We start from the raw sequence: 17,377 nt of genomic DNA on the forward strand, positions 1-17,377 counted from the left end.
AATTTTGAACGTGTGCTCAAAGTTCACGTAAGCTCGGTCAAGTTCTGTCTCCGCCGTAATGTTTTTCACTGTTCCCGCGAGAGGCGTTCTGAGGTCAAGGTCAACCTTCCAGATTTTGGAAGATTCACTGTGATTGGCTTAGCGGCGGAAAGGAATGTGGCGCTTGGGTAAGCAGGCGTTTGTGGGGAGGAGGTAATACGAGTCCCATAATAACGACTAGGTGAGTAAGCAACTCGCAAGTTGCATAGAAATTAAATGCATTTTTGCAGGCAACTGTCGGTAATTCTCTATATTTAACATACTTCAAATTATACACAAATACTTAAATCGTTGCCATACGACAAATATTCGTGGATAAATTAATTTTGAACATTCACAGAGCCATTCACAGGGTTATGTTTGGTGTTGGACTTGTGTAATTCATTCACTGGGCACATTTGTAAACACGCAGTAAACGTTCAAATATTTCGGACCACAACCAAACATTATTTTTCCTGTATCTCCTTTTGTTAAGGTTTACTTATAGAATTTTTTAGGAGAAATATTCACAGAGTTATGTGTTGTTTGGAACATTTTGTGTTGGACCTCTATAATTCATTAATCCGTTTGTTAACGTTTACTAAGAGACTAGAATTAAGAGAGTAAGAAAGTAAGAGAAATTTCCACAGAGTTATGAATTGTTTTGAGCATTTTGTGTTGGGCTTGTGTTATTCATTCGCACTTCGCAGCGCATAAGTTTTGTAAACACGTTCTAATTTTGAAATAAAGCGCTCACTGAAATATTTCGGGCCACAACCGAACATTATTTTTCCTGTATTCTCCGTTTGTTAACGTTTACTTAGGGACCGATCGTTTATTACGTCCTGGGGGGGGGAGGGGGGGGGGGGGGGGCAGTGGTTTTCTAAGAAATCGAGTGTATGAAAATTTTACCCCCCTCCCCCCCAAAAAAAATCTTTCAACATCGCTACAACAGATGCATGCATGGAGACAACAAATCCTCTCGCTTCTTTGTTTCAGAATAAAAGCGAGACGAATACATTCCTTCGGAATAACAACTGTACAACTACATTGTCAACGGCGAGATGTTACTTAGAAGCGACCGACGATTTTCCAATTTTCCTTTCCACACGAAGACTGTTCTTGAAAATATCCACATAAATAAAGCGAGAGGATATTATACAAAGCTTAGTGACACGAAAAATAGTGATATTCCAGGAAATGAGCTCGATGAATGTGGATTACTTTCGCTATTTAGCGCTCGCTGGTAATTTTCTGAATTTTCGACTGTGCGAAATTCAGCTCGGCGCGCAATGTCTCTTGGGTGAACATGGGCCTTTAACAAACACAGAAAAGTTTTTTCTGTTACATTAGATATGAGTTCATTTCTCACTAGCATGCAAGAATGCAGAAAACCATGATGTTGATATTTGTAACTATTGCCTTGGGTTCTGAGAAGAATGACTTCATTTATTTAGCATAATTTAGTGAGGGTACTCCAGACCAGGTTTGACTGCAAATACATGCAAGTCCCATAAGGGTGTAAGTCAAACGCTGAATTATTTACATGTACATGTAGGTTTTATGTCATGAAAAGTGCATCCAGGGATACACTGTAGTACATCACATGTGCCTTTGTTATAATACATGTGTACAGTGTACTTGTATTGAACATTACATGACAATAATGCTTTCCTCTTCAGGTTTTCAAAAACTAACATGATGTTGTGGGGGATTTGGCAGGGAAAAGGAAAACCACCATTTAATGCCTTCTTTGAGCCATTTACATCTCAAATGAATAATCTGTACAAAGAAGGTAAGTGTACATGTACATAGATATCTTTCCTCACAAAATTTTCCTAGCCCTACAGTAGCCAGACTTTTAGCAAGAAATTGAAGATGGGCACCTAAGAGGCATGTTTGTTGTAATTATTTTCAAAGGTTAGGTGAATTTTCAATGCATTTCCCTCAGAAGGGGGCGTCCATAGGACACCTGGATGCCCTTCTGGCTAAAACACTGACAGTAGCTTTTTTTTACTGGCATTTCCAAAAAAATATGCATACTCCACCCACAGAAGGGATTGGAATTTCCTGGAGGGTAGAGGTTCTCTAAGGCCAAAACATTTGAAGTAATGTATCAAGCTAAATAATTATTGGAATTTCCAGAGGGGTGGGGGGTCTTAAAAAAAAAAATTCCTTCTGTGGTGGAGGTATGGATATTTTCTGGAAATACACAAATATTATTCCAAACAAAAATGTAATGGGTCAGTTTAAATACCTACACAAAACTTTTGTCAGTAAATTGGATCAATTCTTGTACTGGAACAGTTTTCACTAGGAACAATATAATATAATGCAGCAAAAAATGTGCACTTGTCAACAAATCTCCATTTTTTTTTCCAAAACCATGAGCTCTATAGTTAGTCTTTACTTACCTGAACAAGTTAAATGTACATGTAAGTTTCAGTTGGCTAAATGTAATTAGACAGGGTTAAAGTCAAGACAATGTCATTCAGCGGTCACATCTCGTCATGGCTCAGGGGCATGGCCTTTGTGCTCTCTGCTGGGGGCACCTCATGGTTTGCTATGCATTTGCTGGCTTGCTGGCCTGTGAGGAAGGTCATTGTGCTTGCCTGTATTTTTCTAAGCCCTCCCTTTGGTTGAAATATCAGATGTGGTAAGTATTCCGCTGATTGGGTTCAGTATGACAGTGCCTTTTGTGGTGACTGCTTGTGGATACCTCCTAATCCTGGTGCCTGGTTGCTGCCTGGCTCCACCAATCTTTTAGACACCAGCACCCAAGCTCATCGACTGTTTATGAGTTTAAGGGTGTAATAATATTATTACTGCATTAGGATACACCTTAACTTTGGACTTCTGATTCATTATGAATAACTTTTTCTATGACCTAAAGGAATAACTATTGAAGTTGCAAAAGAGGCATCACCAGTTGAAGTACGAGCTGCAGTCCTGCTTGGATCCACAGATCTACAAGGGAAAGCCTACATCGTAAACATGACACAGCATAATGGTGCAAGTGGTTGTGTTACTTGTGAAGAAATAGGAGTTGTTGTTAAACAGGGGAAGGGCCACACTCGCTGGTACCCATACAGATCACTTTGTGAGAGGGCTCCCAATCGTACTACAGAGTCACTTTTGGAAAATGCTGTCCAAGCAAGTCAGAGCAAAGCAAAGGTAATTCTCATCTTAAAAATTAAGGTCACTGTTTAACTGCATTTTTGAAGATATCCACTTCATCCACTTGCTATCTTTGCAATTTATTTGTGTAAGAATCATGTATCAACGATGCGTAAAATGTTCTGTAAAAATGGTCTTTGTCTGCTTGCAATAATGTACATAGTCATAAGTAATAGTTTTAAGGATGACTGTGATTAGAATTATAAGTTATCATTACATAGAGGCTGAGCATGTGCTTGGGTACAATAACTGGATAATCTATTATTTCACAAAGTAAACAAAAGGCATATTCTGATTTCACTTCATGATGACCAAGCTCTGTATTAAGTGTTTGTTGATTTTGAATCTGGTGTTCAGGTTGCAGGAATGTTTGATGTTACCAGCTTGGCCATGATGCCCTGGTTTGACATTGTTTTGGGAATGGTGCCAGACTATATGCATGGGTGTTTACTAGGCATCACTAAAACTCTGCTCTACAAATGGTTTTCTTCAAGCAACCATAAGAAGCTTATTTTGTCGGTGGTCAGGTATGAGTCTGTTTAAGCCCAGCATTTGCACAGTTGCTTTTTTTTTCTTTTTAAAAGTTACATGTACAGACATTTACTTTTACTTCATGCATGTCATACAAATCTACTGGTACACTGTAATATATTCACCCATGTATATAAAAAACAAACAAGAGAAGCTGATCTCTTAAAAACAGTAGCTAAAGACGATGTTAGTAAAAGTACAGCTGTATTGACAATATTCACAGTAAACCTGGAGGCGGTATTCAGACTTTTAACTAACAGGGCTGTCTTGTTAATGGTAACGTTTTCAACTAAACTCATAAGGGACATAATAATTTCATGGCATGATATGTGTTTTACGTGTTTTTGCCATGAAGCAACAATTTTACCTGTAGACACTTTTTGGCGTTGCCAGATTTTTCCATCTGGTGACAGAAATGTTTAGACACCACTTGGTGCCTGGATGAATAATTAAATTTTGGACACTGAAAACACAAAATTATTCAGGGAAAGTAGTTAAGTTCTAAATTCATTGATGTGCAGCTTGTTGTTGTGCACAAATTGCTAGTGTTACTATAGTCAACAAAATGTTTGTCTTCTAACCTTCTTGGTTTTCAGATAAAACAAATCAACAAACGAGTCCCCCAAATGAGACCCCCAGACGTACTGTCTAGGCTACCAAGGGACATTGAGAAACACTTTAAGAACTTTAAAGGTACATGTACATGTTCCTGTACGGTTTTTGTATTGTGCAATAATATTGTACCTACATTATGTAAGAAATTTGTTAAAAATTGTTACATGCATGATTTTAATTATCGTTTTGTTCTTTTGAATTGAAGCTTCCGAGTTGCAGTCCTGGCTCTTGTTTTATGCATTGCCATGTTTGGTGGGCTTTCTGCCTGATAAATATCTTCAGCATTTTGCCCATTTCTCTGAAGCAGTTTACATCCTACTTGGCAGTGGAATAACTGCAATTCAGTTACAGACTGCAAGGGAACTATTGGACAAATTCTACAAAGACTTTCAGGCATTTTATGGTATGAAGTCCATGTAATTATAACGAATTCATGATTAATAACAGAAGTCAAATTTTGTGAGGTCATCATTTCTATTAGTAGTTAAGTCACTTAAAATAATGTTTGAGTTAATTGTGACAAAAAAATATTTCTTTGAAAAGGAGATGGGAGTTGTGGCCTTAATGTACATAATGCAGGAGCCCACTTGGTTGATTATGTTGAAGGCTGGGGCCACTTTGGGCTTGGTCCACATTTGGATTTGAAGACATGAATGGAACCCTTATGGACTTTTGCCATGGCACTGGAAACGTTTGTAGACAAGTCAGTAGCAGTGACACTCATAAATAGAATTTTCTTTGCCTAGAATGATAATGCGTCTTTTATGGCTTGATAAAATCTTTGATTTTAGTTTTATTTTCCTTTGTTTTTTGGAATAGTAATGTATGATAATGTGAATGAGTTTATTGAAAACAGAGGAAATTACAATTACACCAAGGATAAAATTGAATTACGACATGCAGATATTTTTCAAACAAATTGAAGATTTATGAAAGAGGTATAAGCACTTCCTTGATAAACATTTTTCTTATTTTTAGCAGGGTAGAACGTTTTGAGTTTATATTTTGATATAAAAAAATAATTTTCATTATTTTCAGCACTCTCTTTCTGCAAGGTGATAGACGTTACAAAGTGTGTTATATGAAACAAGGTTTGGGATTTTTTTTTTAAATAAATCATTTTGTTGGTGAGCAGATAAGTTGAGAAATCACTGTGGCTTTCACAATTTTATTTGGTCAAAATTGAACAAACCAGGTTTATTTATTTACTGTTATCTTTATCATTTTTACACATTTTTTTAGCTGATATGGATGTTGCATGCAAAGAGCTGTCTGCGGAATGATGCAGCGTTAATGACACCTGGATCAACCAAGGATTTTGTCACTCGAATGCTCACTGCAAAGAGAAGGTATAAGTTATGTTCTTCTCTCCTACTTTGATACACGTTTTTAGCTTAATTCATCTGTGAGGAACTAGCCACAAGACTGAGTACAATACAGTAACAACTGCATAAAACGGTTAATGGTCATTTTAATGACACAATGGCTACAAAATTGGCCGAGATTAATGAAATTGAAGAAGACTGGAATACATATAGGCTGCATTTCAGTGTGACTTAAAATCGTAATGCTAGAGAGACACAGTTTTGTTTGTAATAAGGATGTGATTTAGTTGATTAGAAGCAATTCTTCTCGTTTCATAACATGTAAGTGGCAAAAATAAGCAAAGCAGACAAAACTGCTGTGACACCACTCCTTTAAGCTGCCCACTGTCATAAGCTGTATCACCTGTTGTTGAGGCAGGCCATTTTTTTTTTCCACCATCCGAGTTCTTGGTACACTGAACATCTAAGTGTTTACAGTTCATGTAAAGTACTGTTTGTGTTAATTCATGATTAAAAACCGTACTATCCAGTAAAGAGGTCACAGCAAAAACAATGTAATTTGATGTAAATTATTTTATTGCTGTCCTTCAGTCTAAACAATCTGAAAGAGGCAAACAAATGCCAGATTGCAGGCGGGACAAAGAACCTGACAGGGTTACCTCGCAGTGTGGCTGATGATGTAGCACAACAGTGTGGGGAAAACATATGCAAAGTGTTTAGGATTGTCATGAAAGGACATGTGTATTTTTCCAAGGAGTACACAAGAATGGTGAAACGCAATGCTTGTGTGGTGTTGCTTTCCAATGGAAAAATTGGGGAAATTAGTTATTTTATATGGGACAAGGAATCAGGAGATGCCTTTTTTGTTTATGAAGAACTAGAACCTGATCTAGAGAGACCATTCTTTTATGAAAATGCTGGATGTAATGTGCTGCGAATGAAATCAGAAAGGTAATTATGGGCAATAATCAATTCTTATTAAAAACTGGATCTTTGTATAATGCAATTCCAGGGATTTGATTGGCTAATAGCGGATATGGTATATGAGCCATTATACAGCCTGTACCATGCCCAAGAAATAGCGACCATTAAATTGTCTTCTGGTTGTTCTTGCAAAGCAAAATTAGTAAGATCTAGCAACATTTCTTGATTTCTTCTGGAGGCATAACGCTTGTTGGATATGAGATGATTAATAGCCAACTCGGTGCTACGCGCCTCGTTTGCTATCTATCATCTTGTATCCAACGCGCGCTCGTGGGATAATTGTGAATTATTATTATTTCACTTTCTTAAGATGGGGAGAAATTAATTTGTTGAAAATCAGGACCTTTTCTTTCTGGTGGTCATGAGTGCCTTCATGATCCAAAGCAACACAAGAAAAAACGACTTTTTACTGGATTAACTTGTTAAAATTTTAAATTGTGATTAAGCAGCGAGTGCTTTAAAATTACAGCATACATCTTGAAATCCAATCTGTAGTCCTGCCACTTATAATTATGGTATAGATCTTAAAGGCTCCTTTAATCCTAATCTACTGTTATTTTTAACCTGATTTTCAGAGGTGAACATCGACTGGCGAAAGTTGAGGAAATCAGTGAAAAAGTCTTCTATCTTGAGGGAAATGCTGAAAATCCATGCACTGTACGCTTGCCGAATTTCAATGGAGTCTGTGGATGATTAGCTTCATTCTGGATGGACATTAAGTTAAAAATGTAGTTTAGAATTTGCGATTTTGTCTTCACGACATTGGACAGAACTTTTTTTCTACATTTCGTTTATTACATGTACATTACATTGCATTTTTCATCAGATCAAGAGCTTTTTTCATTATAAATATTAATTTTAAAAGATGAACTGCGGATTGCATAATGAGCATAAAAAGCTATAAAATTAAGGTTTTATTCTCTCATTCTGTCACTAGAACTTGAACATTATAACTGCTGTTAAGTTTCTAGTAAATTTAGGGATGGTGCCTAGTTTTGTTACTGCGCATACGTTCTGCGCATCACAAGATCGCCGGGCTTCCTAGGCATGATGCCTACCAATACAGGGATATTTTTGTACGGTTTAAAACTATGCGGATAAAGCAGAACTTAACGAGTGCTCTTGGTATCCAAAAAGAAAATTTACCATCCATTTTCCAGAGATAATAAAGCTTCAATATGGAGAAAAAACGCCATACATTGCTTTAATTGTTTAATTATCTCTAAAAAATGCGTTCTCACCAACGATTTTCTTTTTGGATTTCCATAGCCCTTGCTAAAATCTACGTTTCCCGCATGGTCATAAATCGCGTAAAAATACGTCGGTATTAGTAGGCACCGTCCTTAAACAAGTGGATAATAATCTTCACTAAACCAAACCATTCAAGTTAAAAGCAGTGGTTTCAAGAATCGCCTACAGTGTATGCTTTGACTGCGTGTTATTCTATTCATCCTCACTGAATGTACCTTGGCTTTGTATTCAATTGTAGTAGTCAATTTGTTTTGGCTCATGACTGGACATGAAAAGCAACTCATTTTATTTTAAGTTAAATAATCTTAATTCACGTTAACAATTTACTTTGTTCTCATATATTCCACAGAATTCCCATTCATTGACGCCTCTTATAACAGTTCCCATACATTCTCGTAAATTCCCATAAAAATTCTGTGTCAGTTTAGGAATTGTTAGGAATTCTTAGGAATTCCCGATTAATCCCAATAACGTTTTTTGAGATTCCCAATTGTTCGCTGAATTTCATAGCTCTTAGTTTTATACTGATTTGCAAGTCTGGGAATTATTAAGAATTCCTAAAAATTCTTAGGAATTCCTAGGAATTCCAAGGTTTCTGAAAATTCAGTTCGCAAGGGTTTTTCAGACAAATTGACGCAGCGCCGCCGCAATATTTCAATGTTGCCTTGTGTATTAAACGCGTCAAAGTTTTCTTTATCTCGTTTTGTCAGTTCTGGAACACCCGCACAACGTATTATTTTAGACCCTGTGGCACACATCGCACAAAAACAATCAAACAAGGCCCCTATACTTTATGAAATCAACAGAGAGTTAATTTACTTTTTATTTATCACTTGATAATAAGTGCAAGAAAGAGAATTTCAGAGCTGCTGTTGATTTCTCGAAATCTTACTTTGCCCTTTTTCCTACACGAAACGACACGAAAAAACCCTATCCACCGAGAAATAATACGCAAAAGTTTTCGGTTGAACATTGTAGTGTTTCTTGCCCTCACCACAAGAAGATCTAAGTATTGTGATGAGTGTCCTTTTGATAGAAACTGAAAACTGAGTATATTGGCGCACCGTAAGGGATACTGAAAATTGTGTTGCAAATGCATACATTGATTTGCTGTGAACGAGACGATAGTAGTATAATAAATGAGGGTTTTAGCGCAAAAGAAAATTGCGCAAATAATTTTGCCATAAACTTTCATTAATCTTATCATAACGTAATGGTTCCATCAAATTATATCATCGTTTGAACCATGCGAAGCAGGAGTTTAGCTTCTCGGCAGCGCAGACATATGAGCGCTGCAGGGGATGGAGAAGCGTTAAAAACTCCTCGGCGGCGTTGGTGGGAAGAGGAGCGACGCGACGATGGAGCCGCCGTCGACGATTTTCTTTATTTGATGGGGTATTTTCGTGGATATTTTCTGTGCTTATCTTTTTTACAGCGATTTTTTAATAATTTTCCCATAAAATTTCAATAATCATTGGAACTACCTATAACAATAAAATTATGCTAATAATCTTTACCCGCAACCTTAAATAATTCCACCGCTTGAACAAATTTCAATGTCTGAATTATATTTTCCAATTTTCTAAAACAAATCTGAAAAATTCCCAAGGTCAAACCCAAAAAGGCTTAAAGAGAAGTCGCTTATATAAAATATGAAAAAAAGGGTTTAAAGAAATGTCGCTTATATCTTATATGGAGGAAAAAATGAAAATATCAATTATTGGAAGTCTTGAAAATCCTATAAGCGGGGATAATACTTCTATGGCATTAAGGATTAACGTTAAATGTCTGGAAACTCATTTAAATGAAATTTCGGATGTGAAAGAAATTTATATTTACATGCGTGGTATAATAAGAAATCACGGACCAATTACTTTTTACCATAAATTTCATAAAGAAAAGAATAGAAGTTATTTTGATATATATGGCTGTGAGTATTTGGAAACAGGATATTTTAAAACTGACATCAACAATCTGAAACAACAACTGGATAAAAGTCTGGATCTGGATTATTTATATAATGGTGTTTTCAAATATAATAAAGGTTCTGGGTGGTTTGGTGTGCATTAGATTAACATAAGAATAGAATCGAATGGTGAAATTTTCAAATCAAAAGAATCCGACCGGAAAAATATCAAATATAAGAAAACCAATAATGAGGAATGTATGTTCATAGATGATGTCAATACAGGTGCGATTGATGATGGATTTATGTTTGTGGATGATGATGACATAAGTACTAATGATGGGGAATATATGTTCATAGATGATGTCAATACAGGTGTGATTGATGATGGATTTATGTTTGTGGATGATGACGTCGGAAAAATTGACAAGGTTTAACATGGAGGCCAACGAGGTTTACAAAAAATCTAATCCTATATATATGAATGAATCAATGGAAAAATTATCAAAATCTGAATTATTGCAAATTTTTCTAAACAAAGTGAGGATGTTGAGAAATTGACAAAACAAGTGAAGCAATTAATCAAACGACAAGAACCGGAGAAGCCAAAAGACTTCAACGCTTCAGACAAATTCTCTAAACCTTCCCCAGAGAAAAGTGTCAAGCAGATGGTCCAAGAATATGGAGATGACATTATTGGTCCACCAGTTCCACCTCCAAGAACTAAAATAAAGCAAGTGAATCAAGCCTTAAAAGGTTTTACTGAATCATATGCGATTAATGTAATCGATGAAAAAGATCACTTATTCAACTGCAAAAAAATAGACAAAAACTTGGATTTTACGTCAAAAACATACTGAGGTCCATGAAAGGAATCAAATTTATTGAAACTCTGAAAGTGACATTCGAAAAAACGGCAGGTGATGAAATTATATCCAGAGCAGCTTATTTCAATAGTATGGCTCAAACAGTTATCAACCAAACAGAAATTTCTGAAACATTGCAATTATCTGCCGAACAAATCTTGAATAAAATAGCTCAATGGATATCAGAAGGCTCTGGATGGGTTATAACATCAATTGACAATCATTACCTTAAAATTGTACAATATAAACCAACAAAGGGTTCATCATATCTAAAACTACCACTTGAATTACAACATCATAAGGAAAAGGATTGATCAATCTGCAGAATAAAGACAATGAATGTTTTAAATGGTGTCATGTGAGGCATCTTTGTAAAATGGATAAAGACCCACAACGTAAATTCTGACAAGCAATTTGTTAAAAATTTGGATTGCACTGGTATTGAATTTTCAGTGGACATCAAACAGATTAATAAAATCGAGAAACAAAATGAAATTAATATCAATGCTTTCGGTTATGAGGATAGACAACCATATCCACTTTTTATCTCAAAAGAAAAGTTTGAAGATCATATGGAATTATTGCTTATATTTGAAAATGAGAATAAACACTTTGTTTGGATAAAAAATTTTAATAGATTTATGTTTAACAAAACCAAGCATAAAAATAAAAAAAATATATTTTTACATGCACTGTTTGCAATGTTTTAGCACAAAAGATGTGCTTGATGTCCATAGAAAAAGCTGTATTGCAATAAATGGTGCACAAGCTATTAAAATGCCAAGTAAAGATTATAACATTTTATCGTTTAACCACAACCACAAACAATTACCTGCTCCATTTGTGATATATGCTGACTTTAAAGCTTTAACAGAGAAAATACATGGTTGCCAACAGAATAATGATAAATCATATACTGAAGCCTATCAAAAGCATACAGTTTGTGGATATGGGTATAAAGTTGTTTGTTGTTACGATGATAAATATGCCAAACCAGTTCAATATTATAGAGGCAAAAACGCTGTTTACAAATTCTTGGAAAAAATGTTAGAAGTCCGTTACTGCAAAAACATCATAAAATACAAATTCAACAAGCCGTTAAAAATGACAAAAGAAGATGAAAACGATTTTCAAAAAGCTGATAAGTGCCATATTTGTAATAAAAAATACTCAGACAAAGATATAAGAGTCAGAGACCATTGTCATATCACTGGTAAATTTAGAGGTTCAGCTCATCAACATTGCCATTTGAAATTCAAACTCACTGACAATATACCTGTGGTTTTTCATAATCTGAGAGGATATGATAGTCATTTTATAATCCAGCAGATTGGTGAAATTGTCAAAAACATACATATGTAAATGGAAAAGGTGAGGAGTGTCAAATGAATGTCAATGCCATTCGAAATAACATGGAAAAATATATGGCTGTTATGCTTGGTCATAATTTAGTGTTTATCGATAGTTTTCAGTTTATGAGTCAATCACTTGCTAACCTTGTTGATAATCTTCCAAAAGATGCTTTAAGGTATACGGAGGAATTTTTTAAAAAGGAAAAATATTTCAATCTAATTACTAAAAAGGGTGTTTATCCATATGATTATATGGAGAGCTTTGATAAGTTTAATGAAACCGAATTACCATCGAAAGATAAATTTTATAGCCTGTTAAACGATGAGCATATATCTGATGAACAATATAACCATGCTAAAAAAGTTTTGAATGTGTTCAAAATAGAGAATATGGGCCGCTATCATGATCTGTATTTGAATAGTGATATACTCTTACTAGCAGATGTTTTCGAAAATTTTCGAGAAACTTGTTTGGAATATTATAAATTGGATCCATGCCATTCTTTTACAAGTCCCGGTTTAAGTTGGGATGCGAGTTAAAAATGACTGGTCATGATTAAATTAAAACTTATGACTGATATTGATATGTTTCAATTCATTGAAAAAGGCTTGAGAGGAGGTACCAGCTACATAGCCAACAGATATGGAAAAGCGAATAATAAATACATGAAAGAGTATAATGAAAAGGAACCCTCGAAGTATATCATGTATCTTGATGCAAATAATCTATACGGTTGGGCAATGTCTCAGGCTTTACCAACAGGAGATTTCAAATGGATGTCTGTTGATAAGATAGATAACCTTGACTTAGAAAAATACAAAAACGACAGCGGCAAAGGATTAATATTAGAAGTTGATTTGGATTATCCGGAAAATTTACATGATCTTCATAATGATTTTCCATTGGCACCAAAACAAGTTTGTGTAAGAGAGAATATGTTATCGAATTATTGTGAACGGATAAGAGAGAAATATAATATTTCCATTGGTCAGGTTCATAAATTAATTCCAAATCTCAGCAAAAAACGGAACTATGTGCTTTATTATAGAAATTTACAATTATATCTTGATTTAGGATTGTCCATAACAAAGGTCCATAGAGTTTTAGAATTCAATCAATCCCCATGGCTGAAACAATACATAGACTTCAATACACAAAAAAGAACTAATGCCAAAAATAGTTTTTTTTTTTTTAATTAATGAATAATAGTGTATTCGGCAAAACCATGGAAAACCTTAGAAAAAGAGTTGATATCAGGTTAGTTACAGATAAAAAAAATATTATTAAAATTAACATCGAAGCCGACATATGGATCAAGTAAGATTTTCAATGAGAATTTTGGTGCTGTTCATAAGATCAAAGAAACATTAACCCTACCCGTACGAAAATTTCGGACCTGACAGAGGCGGAATCCGTCCTGACTTCGGCGGGAATACCGTTGATAGAACCAAACATCAGCAAAACAAGAACCGGGCAAAAAAAATGTCTGGCTCCAAGCTAATAAGCCAGACAAATGTTACGCTCGTGTCTGGGTCACGGCAGCCGCACAAGACACTTACAGGAACAGAACAAGAGCCAAACAACCTCAAATTACTTTTCCAAATTTAATAACTTTAATAATTAGCTAGGCACGGGCCTGATAAGAGCCTGACACGAGATTGGAAAGAGCCAGAAAAGGTACGTTTGGTTTCTTTTCAATGAAATTGATCGCAAAGACAATGTTAAGACTAGCCGTTACAGTGTCAAGGAATATAAATAAAGCACGAACAGCGTTGTTTATAAACACACCTGCATATGGTATTACGGTCATCACGCTGCTCGACGGACCGCAAAATTTGGAAATCCCAAACTTGACCCCATTCATGCAAGACGCTGAAAAAAAAAAAGCCGAGTTCCTTCTTGACAAATGTTTTGAAAATCAGGGCATTCCGCCAGCTGAATCCGCAAAGAAGTCGTTTCGCTGGATTCCAAGATCAACGTACGTCACACACTGCACGTACGGCGATGCGTTGTTTTGATTCTTAGCACGCGGTTTTATCAATCAAATGCCATAAGAGACATCGACATGTTGCAGATAAGTATCTCATTGTTTAAATTCATTTTTGATTGGTTAGCTTCGAGATCACTTGACGGTTACAGTTACTAATTTTTGGCCCTTGGAGTGTTAACCGTATTTTCAATGTTTCAATTTGATTTTTTGAGTGTACCGAACTGTTCCAATGGCTAAATTCCATGTTCGGTAAATTTCAGCTGCCAAAACGAGGAGAGGTCGAGTTTAAATTTAGAAAGCTTTATCAATTACGATTTACATTAATTAAAATCGTCCGTCTTTTATCCGACGAAAACTTCAGTAGTGTTTTGAAATGTTATAAAGTATGACCGGCCGGGTGACCTCGGACCATCTGAGAATCAGGCTCTATGCCCTGCAAAATAATTAGACTGAACTCACACCAAAACACAAAAGGCGAGTTTGCACTTTACCCATGCTTTTGGAACTGAATAAACTTGATTTAATATTCGCAAACCACAACATTCTCTGCCTCTAGCTCTCCCCCAAGATCGCTCTGCGAAAGGTCTGGCTCACGCAACGCGTGTGAGAGATTATACTCTTTGCCGGGGCGATCGGGCTTTGCACTAATTGCACACAAACGGTTGCAATTTAACTCGCGGCGCTATCATTTTTATATTGATAGCATAGCTTTTTTGTTATCTGAATGGATATTTAGAACAACTGCAGCATCACAGACTTTTGCACTTGTTATTTTGCAGATTACGTGGCTTCTCATCGCATCGAAAATGTCAAGGAGCAGCTAACTTCCATCGACGCCAACCAGATCATTTACGCACAAAACTGAAGCGGCGTGCAGCTAAGTGATCTATCTCCTGTCTATTCATTCTGTCTATTAATTAGCATTCTTCAGGCCGACTTCTGCCTATTTTTTGACGATTAAATAAACAATAACCTCCATTTGGCGCGCAAATATGATCAGATATTTGTCCGCGGACATTATCTGTTCCGAGAAGCGAACAGTTTTCGGGGGGCGGAGCTCCAGGAAAACTGTGAGTTTCGAAGAGCAGATAATGTCCAAGGACAAATATCTGAGCATATTTTTAAAGTCAAATGGAGGCTATTGTGTTTCAAATATTTTTTGCAACATGTGGGAATCTCGCCGGAATCGGCAGGATCTGCCATTCTGTCATATGTCAATCACGTCAAAGTTTGTCAGTTGGCTTCCAAAATCTCCACGTCAGATTTCGCTTCAGGTCGAAAGCGTTTGTTTGGTAAAACATTTGAAAGGAAAGTAAACTTGTTTAATTCCGTGAAAGACAAAAGCAAGATACAAGTGGCGGATAAGGTTACAGGGAATCTAACTACCTCTCGAGAACAAGCTAAAGATCACTGAAAGCGAAAAACTGTAAAGTATCGCATTCCGTAAAAAGTGTATAAACTGCCGTCAACGAAACAGCCGGCGCTTTGTCGTTCTCTTCCTTTATCTCGTGTTCAATTGGAGCAGCACTTTATATCAAAAATACAATTGTGGAATTTGCTAGGCGAAAACGACCTGTGACGAAATCGAAGCTGAACCCGCAGTCGAATACGACGCCACCGGTTGTTTTTGCTGGATTCCATCAAAGCGCTTTCTTTGCTAACTTGACATTGAATGGAGCCAGCAACGAAGTCGCTCACAATCACTGAGGATTAAACTTGTTGCTCGAGAGTAGGGCAAGCTGCTTCTCTTCGTAGAGAATTTAGACATCTCGGGGTATCATGGCTGGTTTTTGTTTCGTGGACGAGATTTTATGTTCGCGAGCGATCTCGACTAGGTGAGCATTGATAGCATCATTTACCGGCTTGAACTCTGTCAGTAATGGTACTGAAATTTATGTTTTCGTTAATTAAATTCCTTATATCCAGGCCAGCACGAATTGTTTTCATTGAATTACAACTGTAATATTTGCCGTTGTGTGAGCGAGCTTCGAGCTTATTAAACTCGTTTAATAGCTTGTTGATGGCTTTCTCATTTCGCCAGACTGAAAGAAAACCATAAACACTCTTAAATGAGATGGGCTAAAACTTTTCGCCTTTCATATTTTTCAGTTTTACCACATTTGTAATTCAAGGACTGTTAAACAGAGTTCAAACCAAGAGAAAATGTCGCAAATACGAGCTTGAGTATTTCAACATTTCGTTTACGAACAGCTTACCGTCAAAAACGTTTAGAGCGTATGTTGTTTTCTGGTACTGCTTTATTGACCGGCAGGTTTATCTCTTCTTCTGTCACAAAAGCAAACCGTTCCCCCATCTTGACATTCATTTTAATTGCAAACTTGACGCTACTTGAAGTTTTTGAAATTGGGGAATATCACTTGGGGAATATCACAGGATATTCCTCAGTTTTAGCTGGGTTATATTCGGTCACGTGAGGCGTTTAGACCAATCGCGCGCGAGCGAAAATATTTGATGGATTATAACAGATGATATCTTTATTTCTCGTTCTTACATATATATCATTATAAGACGTGTAATAAAGTGGCTAAAGCCGTTAAAGAGTGCTCAATACTCTTTTTAAGTGAAGAGCTTTGAATAAGGAGATATAACGAAGAGACAAAATTCTCTGTTACTCTGTGTTTCGTGCTCACGCACTCATCAGACAGTATTTAATGGAGAATAAACCTGTCAAGTTATATATATACACGCGTCTATTGGTTATCCTGTTTCACGGCTAGGTCCTGGCAGTTCTAATCTTTTCACTTGTTCTGAATACGGTAGTACAAGTGCTGATGTGATTGCTTTTTGGTTTTTGTCTAATTGCTTGTTTTGTCTATTCCTGAGCTTTAATTATTGGTTTAAATGTTTCTGATAAACCCTGTTGTAAATCTTGTTTATTATGCTTCTACTTCTTCAATTTGTCTCTTACCTGTTTGCTTATTGTTGCAGCCTTAATCTTGACTTCTGATATTTGTTTCAATCGTTGAATATCCATTATACTATTTGCTTACATAAACTTATCTTAACTTATCTCAACTTATCTTTTAGAAATCATATACAAATCAATCATAAACCCTTATCTAGACATTGTCTAATGTTTTTGAAACTGTATCAACAATAATATATGGATATTCCAAATTATGACGTGCATAATGAAAACAATAATTTTAAACAAATGTATGGATTCATGCCAAATAATACATTTCGGATGCTCATCTGTGGTTAGGGTAATTCTGGTTCGGGGAAGACTAATCTTCTTTATCACATGCTTATGAAACCCCTATTGTACTATGAAATCTTGAACAATCAAAGTACAAAGATATGATTCAAAAACTAACTGAAATATCAGACGATGTTGGTT

At 36.0% G+C, this 17,377-nt stretch overlaps 1 pseudogene across 1 annotated transcript; it reads left to right on the plus strand.

Annotated features, from left to right (window-relative positions):
- The first annotated feature begins 1,671 nt into the window (after positions 1-1,671).
- Positions 1,672-7,847, plus strand: LOC146459555 (uncharacterized; annotated as a pseudogene). The gene is made up of 9 exons (XR_014857858.1): positions 1,672-1,813; positions 2,912-3,192; positions 3,553-3,722; positions 4,323-4,419; positions 4,547-4,744; positions 4,885-5,044; positions 5,584-5,690; positions 6,258-6,617; positions 7,226-7,847. The product of XR_014857858.1 is annotated as an uncharacterized LOC146459555 (transcript).
- The last annotated feature ends 9,530 nt before the right edge of the window (positions 7,848-17,377 follow it).

Source organism: Pavona decussata, unplaced genomic scaffold, assembly GCF_977016875.1.
Source record: "Pavona decussata unplaced genomic scaffold, jaPavDecu1.1 SCAFFOLD_218, whole genome shotgun sequence".
Lineage (NCBI taxonomy): Eukaryota > Metazoa > Cnidaria > Anthozoa > Scleractinia > Agariciidae > Pavona > Pavona decussata.